We start from the raw sequence: 22,690 nt of genomic DNA, 5'->3' as shown, positions 1-22,690 counted from the left end.
TTTGTTTATCATGTGTTAAAGTCAAGAAGTCCTCTTCTTTCTTTGGCACATTCTTATCACTGACAAGAGCAATGATTTCTAATATGATGAAGGGATTTCACATTAGTGAAGGATTATTAAAAACTAGCCGCTTTTGGTAATTGATTATTTTGTGTGTGTTACCTTAATGATACTGTCTGAAGGATGAAATATCTTCTCTGCGTTTGCCAAAGCAGCCTTCTGTAACCCCTGGTGACACTGGGTTTTCCTCACTGCCTTTAATTACTCTATGCAGAAGCTCCTGGTTCAAGTCTGGGTGTGCTTCACCCACAGTGAGGGGACCCAGCTGATGAACTAGCCCACAAGAGCTTCCAGAGCTAGTCATGGAATTTGGAAACCATTAGAAAGCCGGGCAATTTCATTATTCATTCACTTGAAATAATCCTGAGACTGCTTTCAGTGACATGGTTCCTTCAGCAAATAAAGATAAGCCAAATCCCTGGGCACTCAAAGAAGGAGAAGATTCTCTAAATTAATTCCAGGCTCAAATAATTCAGCAGTATTTGTAATATTCTGTGCATAAATTGGCAATTTGCTGGAGAGATCAGGAAATGATAAAGGCTTTCTTTCCCCTCCCCCTTCTCATCTTAACAACTGCTGAGGCAGCTATTGGGATAAAAGAAATGTTTTATCCTTAATAAATGTCCTATCGGGTAATGCGCTGATTAAGGATGTCCCAACAACATCCGCCCCTCCCCCTTCAAAGCAATTATTTTTCATCAGAGAGACTGAAATACTTGGGATGTAGAAGATGGTCTTAACATGTCTTTTTTTTTTTTTGACACAAAGAAGTTTTATATGAAAAGTAAATATATACCAACAATATCAAGAAATACAGAAATATAACTGCTAAATTCCAGGGTTTCCTCTTGGCAATTGAAAGGTGTTTCAGTGGTTTTGTTTTGTGGTGATTTTTGAAAGATCATTCACTGATGTACTGCTGATCCAGATCCCAAATCCAGTCTTCAGTATCTCTGAAATCTCTTTCTGTCCTTTTCAGCCCCCTTGCCATTTGTGTGATTTGGATTCTTCTTGGGCAATCTTCATAAGGGTTACTTACTTGTGTGTCCCTCTCTGTCTGCATTTTGAGCTAACTGCAAACACGACATGGGGAACCAGATATAGAAAATACCTACATGTTGCTGGCAAAGCTGAGCCCGGAGTATGTGGCTTAGATCTAAGGTTGGAATCAGTCTTCATCCTCCTTGCCCTCCAAGTCTGTATCTGGAGACCTCCTGGAGTCAAAGTCACAGTTACTCAGCTGGTCAGGGAGGGGTGAAGGCAATGTTCTACTAATATCTTCCCCTTGCTTCTTCCCCTACCCAAACAGGACTTCCCTCACCCAATCAGAGGCAGATTGCCTCTGATTGGCCTGATTGGCCCGACACCAACGCCCTGATTGGCCCGACACCAACGCCCTCACTCTCATTATGTAGATCCTGAAACAGAACCCCAGATGGTCTGCTCTCCACTCCCTACATTCATTCCCAGTCCCGAGGATCAGATCACGCACCCCTTCTCTTACTAGAAATGGCAATAGAGAGGGATGAAAGGGCTAATGCTAACTTCCTGTCCTTTGAAAGAGGGTGAGGGGCTCCACTGTGTGGACTCACTTCAGCTTGATCCATACAGCCAATCTACCTTGCCCTTGGATGTCTGAAATCATCTGTCCAAAACACAGAACGTCAAGGCTGTATGTTGTCACCCTGCTTATTTAACTTATATGCAGAGTACATCATGAGAAACGCTGGGCTGGAAGAAGCACAAGCTGGAATCAAGATTGCGGGGAGAAATATCAATAACCTCAGATATGCAGATGACAGCACCCTTATGGCAGAAAGTGAAGAGGAACTCAAAAGCCTCTTGATGAAAGTGAAAGAGAAGAGTGAAAAAGTTGTCTTATAGCTCCACATTCAGAAAACGAAGATCATGGCATCTGGTCCCATCACTTCATGGCAAATAGATGGGGAAACAGTGGAAAGAGTGGCAGACTTTATTTTTCTGGGCTCCAAAATCACTGCAGATGGTGATTGCAGCTGTGAAATGACAAGACGCTTACTCCTTGGAAGGAAAGTTATGACCAACCTAGATAGCATATTGAAAGGCAGAGACATTACTTTGCCAACAAAGATCCATCTAGTCAAGGCTATGGTTTTTCCAGTAGTCATGTATGGATGTGAAAGTTGGACTGTGAAGAAAGCTGAGCGCCAAAGAATTGGTGCTTTTGAACTGTGATGTTGGAGAAGACTCTTGAGAGTCCCTTGGACTGCAAGGAGATCCAACCAGTCCATTCTAAAGGAAATCAGTCCCGGGTGCTCTTTGGAAGGACTGATGCTGAAGCTGAAACTCCAATACTTTGGCCACCTCATGGGAAGAGTTGACTCATTGGAAAAGATTCTGATGCTGGGAGGGATTGGGGGCAGGAGGAGAAGGGGATGACAGAGGATGAGATGGCTGGATGGCATCACCGACTCGATGGACAAGAGTTTGGGTGAACTCCAGGAGTTGGTGATGGACAGGGAGGCCTGGCGTGCTGCGATTCATGGGGTCACAAAGTCGGACAAGACTGAGTAACTGAACTGAAAACACAGAACTGGTCCTGCTACTCTTCTGCTTTCTAGTCTTTCAGGTTAGCATGGTTTTAAGCCCATTCATGAAGTGCCTGCCATCTACTCCCCCTGATTCATAGCTACACTCCAGCCGTGCACAGCTGTTTGTTGGTAGGACCTTAGAGCCTGTGCTCTCTCAGCCCTGAAGCTTTGCCTCTAATTCATGCCCCATTCTGCTGGGGGTGGGTGCCCTTCATCTCAGAGAGCCAGGCATCTGCATTTATTTTACATCCATTGTATTTCTTACCACAGTGTATTTTCACTGGCAGTATACTTTTCCATATCTCCAACTAGACATGTGAGATGTCGTGTTTGGTACACAGTAAAGGCTCATTAACTTATATTTGGGTATGTAAATGAATGCACATTTGGGGAAAAAAGAGCAATTAGCCTTACATCGAATCCATCTGAAAGGAGGTTGTCAAACTGATTTCTTGTTGCGTTTTGCTTTTTTGTTTCATGAAATAAATACTTCCTAATGCAGTTCTTCATTGTTTTAAAGATACCGTAAAAATAGCCCTGAGGTTTGTTATTATGATCACTGGAATCAGAATAAGAGCCTTCACCTCATCTTGACTCCTTTGTAATAAGCTGCATGAGTTCTTCATCCAATACTTAGGTTGCAGGGACTGGTTTTACTTGCATGACATTTTATCTTCTTGGATGTAGAATCAAATAGGAGAACACGGGCTGTGGGCCAGGTTTGTACTGATAATTAGCAATGGATGAAAGATTTTTTTTTTAAAATATAAGAGAAGGACAAATGAATGTATCTTTGTATTGGCTGTAATAGAAATTTCCCCCTATTATTAAATGTATTCTTTTCAGTTATAGAGAGCCCTTCTTTGATGTCTCTGATTCACTAATATTGGGGTAACAATGGCTGTGATTTATTCTTAAGGACTTAAAGGAAAAGGAAGACAGCCGCAGGTGTGTTTCACTTTCATCCTGTCCAGAGAGTCTCTGCTCAGTGTTCAGGCTTGTGGTCCCAGAGGTTTCTATGGAGCGTGGCTGCTGGAGGGCTCATGGTGACAAAGGTCATTCCCTATTAGTGCCTCGCATCAGCGAACACAGGCCCCTCCCACACCCTCTGATCGCATAGAAAGGCCACCATTTTCTGTTTCCAGAATCACTGTCTCCAAAGAAAGGAAGAAAACTTCTCCCAGCAGGTTTTGTTTGGAAGAAAAGGGTTTCAGGGACCAGGAAAGAAAAAAAAAATCCTTTTTCTTTCCATAAGCAAGTTAAAAGGAAAGATTTTTTTTTTTTTTTTTTGCTTTGCTTTATTTTCTGTTAAGGCTGAGCTGATAAAAGTCCTGAAATGAGAAAATCAGGGGGGCAGCAGTTATAAGCACTTGTCTAATGATGTCTTTTTCTGTCTCCTCAAGAGCGAGTTTAAGCTTCTTACTGGCCATTTCAGTGTTCTCGGGGTTACTCGCTGTATCACACACTAAACCTTTTAAATACTTCGTTTACAAAATTATTCATCTCCAGCAGGCTAGACAGTTTTAAAAGGTTGGCCTCTTAAGGAGCCGTCTGGGTAGAAGATGAAGCTGTGTACATCCTTACAAAATATTCCATAAATCTCAGCATTTCAATAGGTGCTAAGGACACTGGTGATTAACAGTGATATCAAGGCAGTCTGATGACTGGGTTTTCGGAAACGGCCCTGGAAGCTGGCAGCCCCAATGCCATTGCTTTTCTGCTTTGAAGCAAGACTTTCCACTTCAAAGAAATGTTTCACATTTACACGGACAGTTGACTATTTAAACTAGCATATTGAAAGGACTACCATTCACATTGGTAAGATGTGTTGACTCTTTTGGTAGCCCAGGGTGACATGTGGACAACTAAACATATCAAGGCCTTTATTTAAAATATTATATGGGGACTTCCCTGGTGATCCAGTGGTTAGGTTAGGGCTCCGTGCTTCCATGCAGGAGGCACAGGTTTGATACTTGGTCAGGGAGCTAAGATGCCACGTGCTGCATTGTGTGGTCAAAAAAATTTATTTAAAAAGTTTTTAAAAGATATATTATTTGCTAAAAAAAATTTAAAAATAATATATGATTTTGTCTATGAATTCAGTGATACCACATTTTGTTTTTCCCAGCGAATTAATACTACCCCTTCCCCACCCCCACCATCATGGCACTACCACACACACACACAACTCTTGAACACAGTTTAAATCTTGGGTCAGAAAAATACTGTCTGGATGACTTTAATCAAGTTAGTTCACCTTTATGGATATCAGATTTCTCTTCTGTAAAATAAGGAATAGAAGCATTTCCCTTAAAAGAAATACATGAAATTATGCATATAAAGCATTTAGTCATTTACTGATGTAAAAAAATCTAAATATGTGTATTTACCAAAATAATGAATTAAGGAAAAGCAGTTGGCTGGTGAATGAATCTTTGCTGTGGGCCCATTATTCTGCATTGATAAGCATGTGCAAATCATGAAAGGCTATAGATTTTTGCTGTAATGTCAGGAACTGGAAAATCTTAAAAAGGTTTTTGGAGTGAATCTGTTTTTTATAGACTTTATTGGAACCCAGCTTTCTGTGCTAGGTAATAGGAAAGTCCCATTAAAGAACTCTCTCAGTTTGTCCTTAAAGGATTTTATAGTAGGGTAGAAAGAGGAAGCTAAATGTTCTAGTTTTTAGTATATTTACCATCTCCCGAGGTTATGACCCCCTTGTGTAGGCACTACCTTAGTTTTACATATTTTTATTCCTTAGTAAGTATAACCTGAATATAAAAGATTGAAAGATTACTGACACAAATAGTTATAGTACAAAACCTAGACAGATGGATGCACTATATTCTGCCAATTGAAATGAGGAACTAACATTTGTCTCCAGACAAAACTGCAAACCAAAAAGTCCATGGCAATGTATTTGATTCATCTGAACAAGGGCATGAATTGGTTTCAGCTCTTCTACCAACTAGTTCTGTTGTCTGGGGCAGGCGCTTCCATTTCAGTGGGATTTGATTTCCTTCTTTGCAGTTGAGTTGAGGACAGCAAAGGTTGGCTGAAGTTTTGTGGGCCAGCTGATTCTAGGCACTGGGACCTAAAGGTAGAAGAGACTCAAGCCTTGCCTTCGATTGCCACCTTTGGAGAAGAGGTAGACCTGTACATCCCTAATTGCGTGTTAGTTGCTCAGTCGTGTCTGATTCTTTGTGATCCCATGGACTATAGCCCACCAGGCTCCTCTGTCCATGGAATTCTCCAGGCAGGAATACTGGAGTGGGTGGCCATTCTCTTCTCCAGGGGATCTTTCTAACCCAGGATCAAACCCGGGTCTCCTGCATTGCAGGCAGATTGTTTACCAGCTGAGTTACCAAGGAAGCCTGAATGTGCCAAATGCAAAAAGAAAATTATTACAAGACACACAGAGTAGGGCAGGTTTTAGTCTAAAAAAATTAAATTATCAGAGCAGTATAATAGAGGAGGAAATGCCCAGGCAACATTTTGAATGGAGATAGTTGTCAGACACAGGAAGTTAAACAGATGGAGTGGAGTAATGGAAAAAGCACCAGGCATTCTGGGTAGAGAGATAACATGTACAAAATCAGAAGAGGTATGGTATGTTAAGATCAAATTATAAGCAGGACTGTTTTGTCGAGAGCTTCATGAGAGTTGGGGACATTGTTTTATACAGAGATATAGCTCCAGTTCCTAGAATAAGGTCTGGGACATGATACTCAATAAACTAAAAAATGACGGAGTAGATAAATCAGCATAATACAGAAAATGGATGTTTTTCTCTATATGTCTAAGGACCACATCAAAATTCTGTGCCCGTGCTCAATTGTTTGTCACATCATGCATTCCTCACCAGCAAAAAGCACTTGGAAGGCCTTCAGTAAACACGTGACAGTTGAATAATCGGTTCAAGTCTGAATCACTGCTTAAAACCTTTAGAGAAGGTCTGACTTGACACTGCCCATATCTAGGGATCCTGAGCTTAGCATGCCTCTCTTGTTGAGGGGCATCACAGATCAAGAGGGTTAATTCTCATGATTGTCCTGGGAAGCCTGTTAGTGAAGGCAACACAGCATCTGCAAAAGACTTGACTGGGTTTCATAAGGAGGAGAAAAAGTGTTAGGAAAAAATTCATTGAAGATTAAATAACATCCCATACACTATAATGAGGGCCTGAGCAAAGGCAGATACCTGTGGTTAAAGAAAATCACAGCTCCTACCCTCCTAGCACAATTGTGGGCGTTGGGGACCTTCCTGCTTCATTATTCTGAGGAATAGCATTATCAGGGAATTGCAAAGATTTGAGCTTCAAAATCAATATGTGCTGAGAATTACACGGCAGGGAAGCCAGAAACTATAATACTTTGAACACTGTTTTTATAGTCAATTTTGACAAAGTCCATGAAGTCAAACTCAAGGACACATTTTCAGCCCTGACACTTGTTAGCTGATGTAGGTGTGGGTTTCTCCATTTTTTTTCCCCCTCATTTCTTTTAGAAGCCTTAGATGAGTATATGCCATTGGCCAAGCACTGTTCTAGTTCAATGGTACGTTCAGTGCTGTGGATCTGTGTGTTAAGGAGCATACAGTGGTGTTAGTTAGGAGAATTCCTGCCACTCAGCATAAATGCATAATTCAAGAGAAAGCAGAGTGAACTTCTTTCTCCTGTAGTAGCCCTGGACAGTTGAGTTGATTGGCAGGCATCTCTTTTCCATGAGCCATTCAGGAATATAGGCTAAGGGAAGTCCCATCATTTCCTGTATATAGGTCCAAAGCCTCCCTGGGGCTGGCTTCCATTCCAGAAAGGTAAAAAAGGCCAAGGGAAGAGTGTTCATAAGTGGTTTTTATGAACAAGACCTGAAAATGGCCCTTTTCATTTCTATTGATACTTTTGGTCCATGGGCTAGAACCAGTCAGAAGCCCACTCCTAGCTGCAAGGGAGGCTGGTAAATGTGGCCCAGTGCGGGGGTACAGGTTGTAGTCTCTACCATAGCAGACTACATGAGAAGATAAGTTAGGTTCAGAACCCATGGTAATATAAGAGGAGGACGATGTGCATTTATTGGCTACTGGGTGATAAGCCCCTCACTTTACACTGCCCCATGAATTACAGCATGTTGTCCTCCAAATATCTTCAAATTATATATTAAAGTTATTTTACAAAAGAAGTGGAGATGTGGAGCATTTTAAGTGACTTTTGATGGTGTTTATTTGAAGCTACAGGTAGAGAATGAAAGGAAGATTTGATGCAGTCCCTGTGTCTATGATTTGCAGGGCAAATGTTTTCACTGGTCAGGAGTAACAATGCAATGAATACTATTCTGTATCTCTCAAGACAGGGTTTTCAGCTGGAGATCATCTGCCCAGGTTCACCATTAGCACATTTTGGTGATATGTGACTTCCAGTAGCAGTTTAGTGGATAACAATCCTCTAAGGCATGGAACAGAGAGTCATTCACTTGTTTGCCCATCATCCACCTTTCCTTCATTGGTCCATTTGTTCGTTTTTGTTTTTTTTTTTTTTTTATCAAACATATCTAATAATTACTGTGCACATTGTGTTTAGCGCTATGTTAGGTATTTGGAATACAAAGGAAAAGTGTGGTGCCTTGCCTTTGACAAGTTCACTTTGTAGTCAGGACAGTCAGACATAGAAAACAATAATTAAAATGTTGTAAGATTTTGAAAAGGACATGGGGCAGAAAATGCAATTGGACTGAGAGAAGGGAAATCTGATTCTTCCAAAAAGGGGTCCAGAAGAGAGGATGCACAAAAAAGGAATACATAGATTTGGGGAAATGAAAAGGTTTCCCAAACTAAAGAAGCAACAGGCAGAACATTCCAGTTAGAGGAAATGGCACAGATAAAAGAAAAGAGGCATGTGAAAATGAGGTGTGTTCAAGATTGTTTAAAAAACAAAAGCCACGAAGTAAATGACTGTGGGGAATGGCAGGAGATGTGCATGGATTGGATCTGAATGTTAAGAATGTTCATCTGTTTCAATGATGAGCTGGGGTCCAGGTGGTTGTCAAGGTTGGTCTGTACCCTTGGTGTGCAGGATGTCACCACCACTACCACTGTTTATGTCACATAATAGGCAGTGCCAGGATCCATCTGCCCCAGTGGACCTCTCCAGAGTCTGAAAGAAGACATGACCTGTGCAAGGAGTAAATTTCCAGTGCATCAAAAACTGGAATTGCCTTGTCCAGCAGGCAAGCCTGACATGCAGAATGAGTCCTAGAGGTCAGACATTGGACAGATGCAAGATCCAAGGAGACAGTAGCAGAGAAGGGACAAGGGAGGTGGGAAGCCAGGGCTTTGGGTATGAGCTTGCTTGACCGCCCCCCCCCCATTCCTGGCATTCTTCCTCCTTCTCCAAAATGTGTATGTGCACACACATGGGTTGTGATTCTTCTACCTATTGAGAGCTTAGAATTTTTAGAATTTTATTATCTTAGTCATAAGGAAGAAAACACAGACTTGGGGGCCAAAAGGTGTTGGAAAAACTACTGTGCATGTCAGGATGTGTGGGAGAGATGCACCATTAACCGCTAATCCTCTATGGATTTTTTCCAAGTATGTCTCAGCTGTTATATTCATTCACAGTGATTTCAGGGACCACTCATAATTACACCAAGTAAGGCACTCTTTAAGAATGATTAAAGTAAAAATAATAACAATAAACATGAAGGTATTGATGCATCGTGGCTGATCAGTCATATCTTTTCCATTTAGCGGGTAGATAATTAGCACTGTTAACAGGTGGGATGGCTCAAACGTAAACTAGAGTAGCTCAGTTGAAGGGACCTCAGAGCACACCCACTTTAGGACTCTCACAGCTGACAACCCATTTCAACCCATTTCAACTCACAGCTGACAACCCACTCTCACAGTGACAACCCATTTCAAGTCAATTCAGTAAGTATTTATTGAGTATCTACTAAGCACATGAATTGTGCTGCCAGAGTAACAGTGATCAAAGGATACTGATCTGAATGAAATTCTGCTTGAGGTTTTTTCCAGTTGGTTAATTATGTTTAGAATTGTGGCTCTAGGGGATGACAAATGGAGACAGTCTAAGAACATAGTTCTGTTTAGATGTGTTTTAAAATGCTTTGTGAGACTTCTGGCTCTTTTATAATGAAAAGCAGGTTAAAATTTGCTTGAAGAATGACTGGAAGGTTAATGACCTTTAGTATTAAAATGTTTGGCAGAAATTAGGAGTCATAATAAGTGACTCCAAAAATTTTAAATGGATTGGGAAAAATTAAGTTACATAGATGAATTATTTAAGCATGATGAAGCAGCCAGCAAGGGGTTGTATGTAGACCTGAGGAGTTACATGCATGTTGCTCTTGTCATTGTGAATGTCCTTGTATTTTTCTTCCTCCTGTTTTTTCTTAAGAAGTAAGAATAAGGAAATTGTAAGGGCCAATAGGTTCTGAGATAGTACGTGTTCTGAGCATCTCCTTTAGAAATGCAGGCACCTCCTGTAGCTCCCTGATGTATAGCTCCCTCCACCCCCACCCCAGGAAAGAGCCTTGGCCCTTTTTCCACTCCAGAGGAATCCCTTTCTGTCTCTCTGCCTTTGCCAAGCAAAGTCCTTTATGACCCCTTTGCCCAGAGTTAGAAGATTAAAGGCAGAAGGGAAGCACCTGAAAATGCTTTTGTCTCCAAGATGCTCTGAATCCCCGAAGGGGGAAATCTGTAAAGATGCTTTTAACTCTTAGAAAAAGTTCAGGGAAAGTTTGAAGGTTGCTTTTTTCTAAGACCTTGGAGTTGGGCTTTAATAATGTCAACCATAAATCTATAACCATTTACTTGTGGTATCTTTTTCACATCCAGTACCTAGAAAAAGGTATATGAAATGATGCATATATACACATATGAAAAATCATACAAGTGAAACTAGCTCCCGCAAACTTAAGACTATATGGCTGTCATAACTCAAGCAGACTCTTCTATGAGATTTTGGAACTTTAATGTAAGATTGAGAAATAGGAATTAGGGAAAATTACTTGACTGAGGCTGAAGGCATTAACAAGCTATAGATAGCTCTTGAAAATATGGGCTTTCCTTCAGCTGGTCTTAGAATGCAGGGGGATTAATAAGGTAGCTGGGGCCTCACTGCAGAAGGGATAAACACTGGGTGTTTGAAGCTCTGCAAGTTAGAGGAACAGCCCATGGCTTCCTTTCCATGGCAGAACCCAGCCAAGAGCTCATAGTATGGAGAGAAGAGAAGTGAAGTTGCTTATTCGTGTCCGACTCTTTGCAATCCCATGAACTGTAGCCTGCCAGGTTTCTCTGTCCATGGGATTTTCCAGGCAAGAATACTGGAGTAGGTTGTTGTTTCCTTCTCCAGAGGATCTTCCCAACCCAGGGATCGAGCCCAGGTCTCCTGCATTGCAGGCAGACTCCTTATCAGCTGAGCCGGAGGGAAGTCATAGTAAGAAGATTAAGGCCCTAATTCCCAGGATAGGATCTGGCAAGGGCTAGATGGACTCGGAAGGACCCTCTATGTAAATGGTGGCATTCCCATTTCCAGTGAGAAACACTGTGCAGCTGCCAAGCAAGTTAGCAATACAGTCCTATCCTCAGGGCCAGGTTCGCAGACAGATAGTAACTCAGTTATTCTCTGGATGTCCAGGCCCCATTCTAAGCCCAGTGGCTATTAATAGGTCTATGGCCAGATGACCAATTCCAGGCCCTACATTCTAGTGAGACTGATGATCTATTTTCTGCTCCGGGTGGTAGACTTGAGACTCGATAGGCTGGAACCTGGGATGTTTCATATGCATGTCTTATTTCTCGATTAGAGGAGGACTGAAGAAGGCAGGAGAAGACTGACAAAGGTCATAGCCGTATAGAACAGTTCATTTCTCAGGGCTTTATTCCTGCTCTTCTTCCTCCTTCCCCTTGTTACATGGAATATTTGTGTATTCCTTTTGGCTGTTGTACAACACATACTGTGTTGATTAATAGTTGGCAAGAAACACAAAGCAGTTAAGTTCATGAGTACAGTACACTTTTATGGAGCACCTAATCTGGGTCAGGAGATACAATGGTGAATGAGATAATATCTGCCAGATTTCTGTATTGCACCCTCAGTTTTCTTTCTTAGTATACCTACTGTGCTAGTGGTTACATACATAGAAAAGATATATGCACGTGTAACTGTTGTCCATTATTTAATATATTTGGATGTGCACAGCTCAGATAACCCTACCAGGAGATACAAGAAGATACAAGGTCTGCATTTATCTTAAATAAGGCCTTTCCCAGAACAACAGTCAATCCCAGAGGGAAGGTCGATATAATTAACCAAACGTTGATAACAATAGTAATCTCTGTAGTTTAATCACATACATTGAATCTGCAATGGTAAACTCCATGTAATGACTGAAATTTTAATTTCCGTAGTACTATCATATCCATCCTTCATTTTCCAAGCCCATCCTCCTCAGCTCATTCTAGCCTATGTTCATCATTCTTACCTTTCATTAGTTAATTTGTAACATTAGAGGCAATGTTGTCTAATGGAAGAAATAGTGGACATGCAGTCAGAAAACCTGAGTTTGGGTCTTGGTGCCTGTATTATTTGTGACTTTGGTCCAGGATTTCCTGATGGCTCAGACAGTGACAAATCTGCCCACAGTGCGGGAGACCCGGGTTTGATCCCTGGGTTAGGACGATGTCCTAGAGAAGGGAATGCTGCCCACTCTAGTGTTCTTGCCTGGATAATTCCATGGACAGAGGAACCTGGTGGGCTGAAGACCATGGGTCACAAGAAGTCAGCCACGACGGAGCCACTAACACTCTCACTTTCACTGGTCTGGCTACCATCTTCTGAGCCTGAGTTTTCCTCATCTGTAATGATTCTGGCATTTTAGGGTTGGTGGGTCCAATCAGATGATGCATGAAAATTGCTTAGGAGTTCAGCTGTTTTTTCAAAACACCTTGCACTGTGTATGGCACTTTGTAGATGATCGATAAATGTGTGCAGTAAAACCATTATTTGTCATATGTCCTGGATAAGATTCAAATTTGCCTTTTTGAGTGTATTCTTCTTTGATTTATTGCATTTCAACTTTTTATAAATGTCTTGTCTCCCTAATCAGATTCTCTACTCCTTAGGGAAGTGCCTTTTCCTTTTATTTGTTTTGTCCCTCTTTCTCCCCACTCTCCAGGTCTTATTTAAGAAATGCTCAGTAAATAGTAATATAGTGCTTCTAATTTCTTTTCTACCACCAATTAATACATATTTGTCATCAGTATGAATGATGACACTGCTAGCATGCCTAGCATGTTTGGTGGTGGGTGAGGTTTGCAGTGTGCCATAGACAAATGAAACAAAACAATGAATACTAGTTCAATTCAAAATAATCAGGGTCAAGAGACAAGAAAGCTTAAGCTTCTAGAAGATACAGGCTGTTTCCTTTCTCATCTATGAATTCCGGGTGGAGGGACTGGTTCACAACAGGGGCTCCTTAAAAGTTTGCCAGTTGGATGGATGGATAAATTAATTAGTTAACTGACAAATGACTTGACAAACAGCGAAAGTCTTTGAGAATCAGAAGGCAGAGAATTTATTAATAGAGTTTTTTTTTTTTTTTCTTTTTTCTGAAGAGGAACCTAATTAGTCTATTTGGATTCTTTCAGGATGAAATAATCCTTTGGGTAAATAAAAAGAAAAAAGGGAATCTCTCTCCAGGCAGGGAAAACAGAACAGGCAAAACTGGTCTTTAATTTTCTTATGTTGAAATCTACCGCAGTCTTCGAGATCTACATATAATTCATTTTAGTTAACTCAAAGTGTTTTCCTTAAGTGTGGTAGGAGCTTCTTAGATCAACCTGGTTTTCAGTTTTAACTCTACCTCATAAAGCTTTGAATCTTTGAATAATTTGGAGAATTGCTCTGAGCCTTAATTTTTTCTGTAAAATGAAAATGATGATTAGAAACTTTCAAGGCTATTGTTGGGATCAAACTCATCAGTGCATGGGCAAATGTTTCATAAACTGTGAAGTGCTACTTAACACTAGTTATTTGGGCTATTATTTTTTCTTAGACTATTGTCCTTTATACTCAAGACTATTAGGAAGATTATAATGAACATTTTTGCTTAGCTCATTAGCGGTAGGAAATAGGAGTGGCCTTATGAGAAAGAAAGAAAATCTTCCTGTTTCAACAGCCCTGATGCTAAAAAGAAGCAAAGAAATTCTTTTGGTTGGATGATAAAAGTAAGCAGGGATAGTTTATTTTCCAACTTAGCTTACTTCTGGGCTATTAAAAATAAGTCTCAGAGATGGTTTGTGTTTAATTATAAAGCTTCCCTAAGAGAAGATAAGTCATCTCCTCGTGGGGAAAGATTGCCTTTCATCGGGGCAGTACTTGCTTCCACTCAACATACGTTCCTCATGTCAGGTCCTGAGCTGAGCTCTTTGGGTATATTCCCATAGAAGAGAGACAATTTCTGCCCTCAAATAATTCAAATCCAGTAGTGACAGGTGTCAGAAATGCCCACCACCACCATGGGATAGTCTCTCTCATCCACATATATGGGGAAGCTGGGTCCCTTGAGAAGAGAGAGTGGAGATGGAAACACCCAAAGAATTCTAATTCCGTGTTCTCCTATAAAGCTGCCACTTGCCACACATGGCAAGTTTAAAATTCAATTAATTTAAATGCATTTACATGAAAAATTCAATTCATCAGTTGCACTAGCCACATATCCAGTGCTCAAAAGCTTCATGTGGCCCACAGCTACCCTATCAAACAGCACAGAATATTTCCATTGTGTTAGAGAGTATGGCGGAGAAGGCAATGGCACCCCACTCCAGTACTCTTGCCTGGAAAATCCCATGGACAGAGGAGCCTGGTGGGCTGCAGTCCATGGGGTCGCTAGGAGTCGGACACGACTGAGCGACTTCACTTTCACTTTTCACTTTCATGCATTGGAGAAGGAAATGGCAACCCATTCCAGTGTTCTTGCCTGGAGAATCCCAGGGACAGGGGAGCCTTGTGGGCTGCTATCTCTGGGGTTGCACAGAGACGGACACGCCTGAATCGACTTAGCAGCAGCAGCAGCAGCAGCAGCAGAGGGTATGGTGGGGAAGCTCCAGGAATCCAGTTCCTGTGCCTTCTCTAGGGGCCTGAGGACCTGGTGGGATCCATGGTATCCGTTTTCACTAGCTTTCTGTCCCTTCATCTTGACCTACTCTGGGATCAGAGTGATATGTTCTACTCTCAAATGGCAAGATTTCTTATTTAGAAGAAAAATCAGTCCTTAACTTCCTATGCAGTGAGAAGAAAAGAAAGTGTTCAGCATGACATAAAAAGAGCATCCTTGGGATGGCTTCCCTGGTGGCTCCATGATAAAAAATCTGTCTACCAGTGTAGAAGACAACAGGCTTGATCCCTGTTCTGGAAAGATCCCCCATGCCACGGAGCAACTAAGCCCATATACCACAACTATTGAGCCTGTGCTCTCGAGCCAGGGAGCCATGAGTACTGAAGCCTGCAAGCCCTATAGTCTGTGCTCAACAACAAGACACACCACTGCAGTGAGAAGCTTACAAGACAAGCCGCTGCAGTGAGAAGCTTGTGCACTGCAACTAGAGAGTCACCCCACACACCATAACTAGAGAAAAGCCCGCACAGCAACAACAACCCAGCACAGCCAGAAATAATTAAATAAATAAAATTATTTTTTAAAATGTAAAAGAATTTAATGGGGGAAGGACTTCATCTGTTTTAACAACTTTAGCTTACTTCGTCATTTGTGGGGCTGATGGCCTATTGCATGGAAGAGGTAAAAACCAAATAAGAGAAATTTGTGCCCAAACTTCTGAAGCCCTTCTGCCTTAGAGCCCATGAACCTCAACAAGAGAAGCCATGCAGTGAGAAGCCTGCACACCACAACTGGAGAGTAGCCTCCACATGCCACAACTAGAGAAAGGCCTGTGTGGCAACGAGGATCCAGCACAACCAAAAATAAATAAAGTTAAGAAAAAAGAAAAGTAGCTTCTCATGTACCTGTAATATTATTGGGTTGGTGCAAACATAATTATGGTTTTTCCGTTGTTGAAATTTGCTGTTTGATATCGGAATACATTCTTAATAAATATGGTTAAGTTATACATCAAAAAAAAAAAAAGAGCATCCTTGGGATTCTTCCCTGTGCCCTCCCTGTCCCATGCCCCATGTGTGCTATTGCTGTATTGAATTCACTGTTTTTCAGTCACAACTTGTAGTTTCTTTCTCCGAGCCCTTTGCCTGCCTCTTACCCCTTCCCTCTTATCCACATTCTTTGTGTGCATCCTTCAAGGCACGTGTTAACTGTCTACTGACAAGGACTTCCCTGGTGGTCCAATGGTTAAGAGTCCATCTTGCGATGAAGGGGATGCAGGTTCAATCCCTGCTTGAGGAACTAAGATCTTACATACCGTGGAACAACTAAACCCGTGTGCTACAATTAGAGAACCTGTGCACTACAATTAGAGAGCCTGTGCACCGCAACTAAGACTCTATGCAGCCAAATAAAAAAATAAACTGACTTTGAAAAAAAATGTCTACTGACAGTTGGTCTCTTCCTTCATTGTGCTTTAGAGCTTTGCTGTGGCATTTCTCATGTCCTGCTGTAATGAACCTTTAATATGTCCCTCTTCCTCCTCGACGGAGAGCTCCTTGTGAGTAAGACCTCAATTAGTCACCTCTGAAGGCCATGCTTCTCGTAAAAGACAAAGTCGAAAGTGACCGTTTGAATGGGTTCCCACATGAATGAATGAACTGCAATGCAAACGGGTGAGCGAAAGAGTACACATGGGACTTCCCAGGCCAAATGAGAATGAGAGAGCTTTGTTAAAGCTTTTGGACCCCCAGACCAATTCTGTTCTTTTCTTGGCTATAGAATTCTAGCTGACCTCTCAGTGTCCAGAGCCAAATACCTTTGAACTTAGGGTGTTAACCCAAATACTAGGGCACTACCCCCCAAAATGAGTTAATCATACTAGGAAAAATGTAGGTCAGGAGATAAGGAAGCATGCTGGCTTCTGTTGAGACAGATGTTGCTAACAGGCCCTGTGTGTCCTCCTAATGAAGTGGACTATCAATTCTGCGCTGTGCACACCGCAGCAAGGGGGGACGCTGGCATTGTGATGAGTCTGCATGATTCTGGGAGCTTAGCGTTAAGGGGATTAAAATTCAAGCCATAAAATTGTGCTTACTGCTGTGGGTGCAGCAGACGTGATTCAGTAATACACTAGGCAATTGAAAGTTTCAGATGGAAAGCAAAGTGCTAAGGACTAAGGTCTAAATTTGAGTTTTGGCTGGCTCTGCTCTCATTTAATGAGGGACACTGAGTAAATTACTTGACCCTTTCTTACCTGTAAAGCACAGGTAATAATAGCTCAACACCTGACACGGATTTGTGAAACCTACATGAGATGACACACCACCATGTACAACATAGACTCCAGGAGGAAAGGAGCTGTTGTATATCAGGCACCTTCTGTGACCAGGCCCTATACTAGATGCCGTATCATGGTTAATTCCCATCGTAGTCCTTAGAATGTAATGTGATCATTACCACAAAATGATGTCTCCTGTCTTGGACCATTCTCTCCATTTCTGACTTCTGTCAGACATTAGTTAGTTGCCCAGGTGGAACTTCAGTAAATCCTCATACTCGGTAAACTGGTTCATAATATCACTTAATTATGATGAGCCGACTCCCTCGAAAAGACTTTCATGCTGAGAAAGATTGAAAGCAAAAGAAGAAGAGGGCGGTAGAGGATGAGATGATTGGATGGTATCACCGACTCAATGGACGTGAGTTTGGGCAAACTCCAGGAGATAGTGAAGGACAGGGAAGCCTGGCATGCTGCAGTCCACAGGGTCCCAGAGTTACTTAGTGACTGAACAACAACAGCGAAACTACGATGAGAGAGATGTTCAGAGAAATTCAGTATCTTGTCTAGAGGCAGAGATTAAATGGCAGAGTGGGAGTCTAAGCCAACGTTACAACTACAGCTGAGACTTTCCCCACTCACTCAGTTGGCTATGGTTGTGTACAAGGCAGCATTTCTAATATTATGCCCAAATGTTATTATGCCCTAATCTCTGAAATCTGTGACTATGATGAGATGCCAGTCTAGTGATTGCATTATGTTATGTGCATAGTTTACATTAAGAAGGAAGATTTTCCAGGTGGGGATGATCTAATCACTCAAGCCCTTAAAAGCAGAGAGATTTCTGTTTTTAAGGGAAGATTTTAAGATTTCTGCTTTAGAAAAAGAGTCAGAGAGATTCAAATCACGAGGGCAATTTACTGTGCTGCTGCTGTCTTAGAGGTGGAGAAGGGTCCCTAAAAGGTATTGGCATGAGCTTGAAGAGCCGTGAGTGGCACTAGGTCACAGCTGTAACTACAGAGAACCTAATTCTGCCAACAACCTGAATGTGTGTGGAGGTGGGTTCTTCTCCAGAGCCCCAGATGAGAACACCTCTGGCCAGCACCTTGATTTTGGCCTGGCCAGACCCTGAGCCAAGAAGCCTGCCTCAACTGTGAACTCATAAACAGGTGTGAGGTTAAGCTGCCAAATTTGCGATAACTTGTTACTCAGCAACAGGAAACTAATACAAATGCTTTAGATTAGTTTCTGTTAATAGCATCTATCTGATGAGGTTATGAGGTGAAAAAAAAGTATAAAGCATTTAGCACTGTTCTTAACATTTTGTTGTTATTTAGTTGATAAGTCCTGTCCGACTCTTTCATGGCCCTGTGACTGTAGCATGCCAGGCTCCTCTGTCCTCCACTATCTCCCAGAGTTTTCTCAAATTCATGTCCATTGAGTTGATGATGCTATTCAACCATCTCATCCTCTGCCACCCCCTTCTCCTTTTGCCTTCAGTCTTGCCCAGCACCAGAGTCTTTTCCAATGAACCAGTTTCTTGACATTTAGGAAGAACTTAAAAATTGTTCTTCCTTTTACCATTGCACTGATTTTACAGATTGGGAAGCTGAGCTTAAATAGGTTAAATAGCATGCCCGAGGCTATAGAACTAGTGGGAGTGATGGTGAGAATCTGCAAGAGGGCTGTCTCTTATAAAAGTGTACTCTTTGTCCATAGACCAGTGATTTTTAACCAGGAATGCACATTGGAATTATTGGCAGAACTTGCTAAAATACAAGTTCTTATGTCCTGACTAGTTATTATGATTCAAGGTCTAGGGTGATCTTGGGTAGCTCTCTTTTGTAATAAAAAGCTTCGTGGACACTTTTAATGTATACACCTGTAGAGTTATTGCCCTAGACTATGAGCTTCTTGAGTTAGGGACCTGTTTGTTTTTTTTAATTGAAGTATAGTTGATTTACATCATTGTGTTAGTTTCAGGTATACAGAAAAGTGATTCATATATATACATGTGTGTGTGTGTTTCAGATTCTTTTCCACAATAGATTACTGTAAGATATTGAATATAATTTCCTGTGCTATACAGTAGGTCCTTGTTCTTTATCTATTTTATATATAATAGTATGTATCTCTTAATCCCAAACTCCTAATTTATCCCTTTCTTGATCCTTTCTGTTTGAGTAATCGTAAGTTTATTTTCTGTGTCAGGAGTCTGTTTCTATTTTGTAGACAAGTTCATTTGTATGTTTTTAAAGATTCTATATAAAGATTCTATTTATAAGTGATATATAATATTTGTCTGTCTGACTTACATCACTTAGCATGATAATCTCTGGGTCCGTCCATGTTGCTGCAAATGGCATGATTTCATCCCTTTTTGTGGCTAACCGTCCATTGTACAAATACACCATATCTTCTGTATCCACTCATCTGTGGATGGACATTTAGGTTGTTTCCACGTCTTGGCTATTGTAAACAGTGGTGCTGTGAACACAGAGGTGCGTGTATCTTTTCAAATTAGTTTTTGTCTTTTCCAGATACATGCCCAGAGAGTTTGCAGGATCATATGGCAATTCTTTTTAGTTCTTTAAGGAGCCCTCATATTGTTATCCGTAGTGGCGTACCAATTTATATTGCCACCAACAATGTAGGAGGATTTTCTTTCCTCCACACCCAGTTAGGGGCCTTTTTAATCATTATCATCACAAAAGGACCTGGACTTGTAAATACATGAATATATATGCTACATATTATCCTTCCAGTGGATTGCTGGGATTTAACTCTTTCAACTAAGGTCCCATTGACCTTGTATTGGTTGTGGGTGAAAATGCTTCCTACCTTTCTGCTAAATCACCCCATCTTGGTGACTAGCATGAGCCCAACATTTATTGTATCTGACAACTCTCAGCCCTCATGGGTAAGCCTCTGCAGGCCCTACCTCCACACTTATCCATGTCTATAGTTTTTTGGGTTTTTTTTCTTAGTCCATGGAGGAGGCCTTGCCACTCATCTGACAGCAGCAGGTTTAAATAAGTTTAAGAATAGGAGCAGAAGTTTGCAGCTGTATTGCTGCGATGGGCAAAGCCTTACTGAGTTGGCAGAGCTGTTGGAGAAAGGCAGTAAAAAGGCAGCGTGGAGCAGGAGCAGGATAACCCTGAGAGGGAGCCCAACTTGGAGTGCTGGTACCTGGTGTTTCATTTCAGTCTCAGAAGTGGGTGCCAGTGTCTTTCGGTTTTTCCTACTCAGTTTTACCTTTAAAACAGTTCCCTTTTCTCCAGACAGCCCACACAGTCCTGTTAATAATAAATCATGCAATGAACACCTTCAAGGAGACAAAGGAAGGCCACTCCAACTCCTCAGAGGCATTGGCTGCCTGCTGAATGTTTGACTGGACATGGTCGTGATAATGACAGTCCTGTTCTAAAAAATTTGTACAGCTCCTGCTGTCTTTCCAAAGAAACCACACTCTACTGTCAAATTAGTTTCTAGTGCTTCTGGGGGAGCTGAATGCCAGGCCTTTTGAAATGTCCCTGCTTACATGGTGCCTAATAAATGCCAGCTCACATGTTGCTCATCAGATGGGCACCGTCTGGTGTATTGGACAGAGATTTCAATTGGAAACAGCAGAGAAATGGGCATTTACTAGACTTCTGGGTCTGAGTTTCCTCTCAAAAACTGGGAAAGAGTGGTGTTTAGACAATCTTTAAGGTACATTTCATCTGTTAGAGCTCAAGCAATATATTAAGGATGGAAGTAAGCTTCATGAAGGGTGGCCATCTGTCTTGTTCATTTCATATTCCCATTGTCTGGCATGGTGACCAGCAGGTAGCAGTTGTAGAGAAAATATTTGTTGAATGATGCCTGACTGACTGAATGGATGACTAAACTAATGTCAAAGTAATGAAGAAATCCATGGCATGTATTATTGTCTTTTATGCTCATCTTAATGGGATTTATGGGAAAAAAAAAAAAAACAGGAAAAGGAAAAAAATAGCTGCTTATATAGTGCCTTTGACAGGTGTATTAGCTGTGATGTATGAGAGTAATGATAGATATGTTGCTTTTGACTCATCAAACCCCTGGACAGTTAGTCTCCTTATTGGTCTTGGGTGTTTTATAAAAACTTGCAGTGTACCAGTCTGAATTAAATGTCCTGATGGAGTATGGTTGGCAGTGGCCACCAAGGGTGGTGAGTGAGAGAACTCAGAATTCAGTTTTCCCTTAGACCTCAGGTTTAAGCTGCTAAGAGATGAAATCTAAGAAAGTCAGCTTAGACAAAATAGGGAAACTTTACAGGTTAAGAGCTTAACCTGGGTGGCTTAACCTGGGCTTCCCAGGTGGCGCTAGTGGTAAAGAACCCATCTACTAAAGCAGAAGATGTCAGAGATGCTAGTCTGATCCTTGGGTTGGGAAGATCCCCTGGAGAAGGAAATGGCAACCCACTCCAGGATTCATGTCTGGAAAATCCCATGGACAGGGGAGCCTGGCAGGCTACAGTCCATGGAGTCTCAAAGAGTAGGACATGACTGAAGTTTCTTAGCACATGCCCTACGAGTAATCCATAGGTTAAGGGAGATGGTGTACAGACCCAGTGAGTGAGAAACTCAGGAGAAACAGTTAAGGAATAGGGAGCTTGATATCTGATATCAGAGTGAAGACTGGATGAGTCAGAAACAGATGTTTCATTCTAGGGCCCCACATGTGAGGGTCTTCATTCTAAAAGTTTTTATGTGCCTCCACTTTTCCCAAAGAGAGTTTGTTCTGTAAGGTGGGTGATCTAGATGAATGGAGAGAAGAAGAGTCTAATGCTGAAACCAGAGCGAATTTGAAAGCTGGTGCCATCATTTACTACTTTCATACTCTGAAATGGCTTCCTTCTCTGAATCTTGGTTTCTCCATCTTTAATATGTGGTTAGTAACAGTGCCTACTTGCCAGTGTTACTGTGAGGACTAGGTCAGGTGACAGGTATGTAAAGCACCTAACTCTGTGTCTGGCACACAGCAAGTACTTGGTAAATGCTTCTTTTGTTTTCTCTTTCTCATTCCTAGTCAGTCATTAATTATTCATTGAGCATTCAGAGTCTGGTAAGCTCTGTGCTTGACACAGGTGATGAGACATAAAAGAAACAGTCTCCTCTCCCCTGTAGCTCACGGCTGAGTGGAAGGAGCAGTAACAACAGTAAGTATACTAGAAATACAGAAGTATGAACGGGGAGTATCGAGAAAAAGAAATGCTCAGTTCTGTTTTGAGGAGTCAGGGAAGTTATCCATTTCACTCCATGTCAGGTATTTTGAAGATGCCTACGAAGATCCCCAGTTTGGAGAAAGAAAATGTTCTCTCATATCTCGAATGTTGTTGTGTGGGATTTTCATTTTAAAGGTTTTAATTCTTCATTTGAGTTGTAGGAATCAGGAACACTTTCTTGATGATCTGTTGAAAATAGCAAGGTCTCATACAAGTCAATTATGTGTGGCAAGTGATAATAATAATAGCTAATGTTTATCCCTGGTAGCTCAGATGGTAAAGTGTCTGCCTACAATGCGGGAGACCCGGGTTCGATCCCTGGGTCAGGAAAATCCCCTGGAGAAGGAAATGGCAACCCACTCCAGTATTCTTGCCTGGAAAATCCCATGGACAAAGG

At 41.5% G+C, this 22,690-nt stretch overlaps 1 protein-coding gene across 46 annotated transcripts in view; it reads left to right on the top strand.

The window, feature by feature from the left end:
• The window catches only part of DAB1 (DAB adaptor protein 1), a 1,332,660-nt gene that overhangs the window by 1,066,075 nt on the left and 243,895 nt on the right, over positions 1-22,690 (top strand). The gene's annotated exons all lie outside the window — the stretch shown is intronic.

The sequence above is a fragment of the Bos grunniens genome, chromosome 3 (genome assembly GCF_055505025.1).
Source record: "Bos grunniens cultivar Pamir isolate PY7600 chromosome 3, Bosgru_T2T1.0, whole genome shotgun sequence".
Taxonomy (NCBI): domain Eukaryota; kingdom Metazoa; phylum Chordata; class Mammalia; order Artiodactyla; family Bovidae; genus Bos; species Bos grunniens.
The sequence above is the reverse complement of the archived record's forward strand: the minus strand, read 5'-3'. Positions and strand labels throughout refer to the sequence as shown.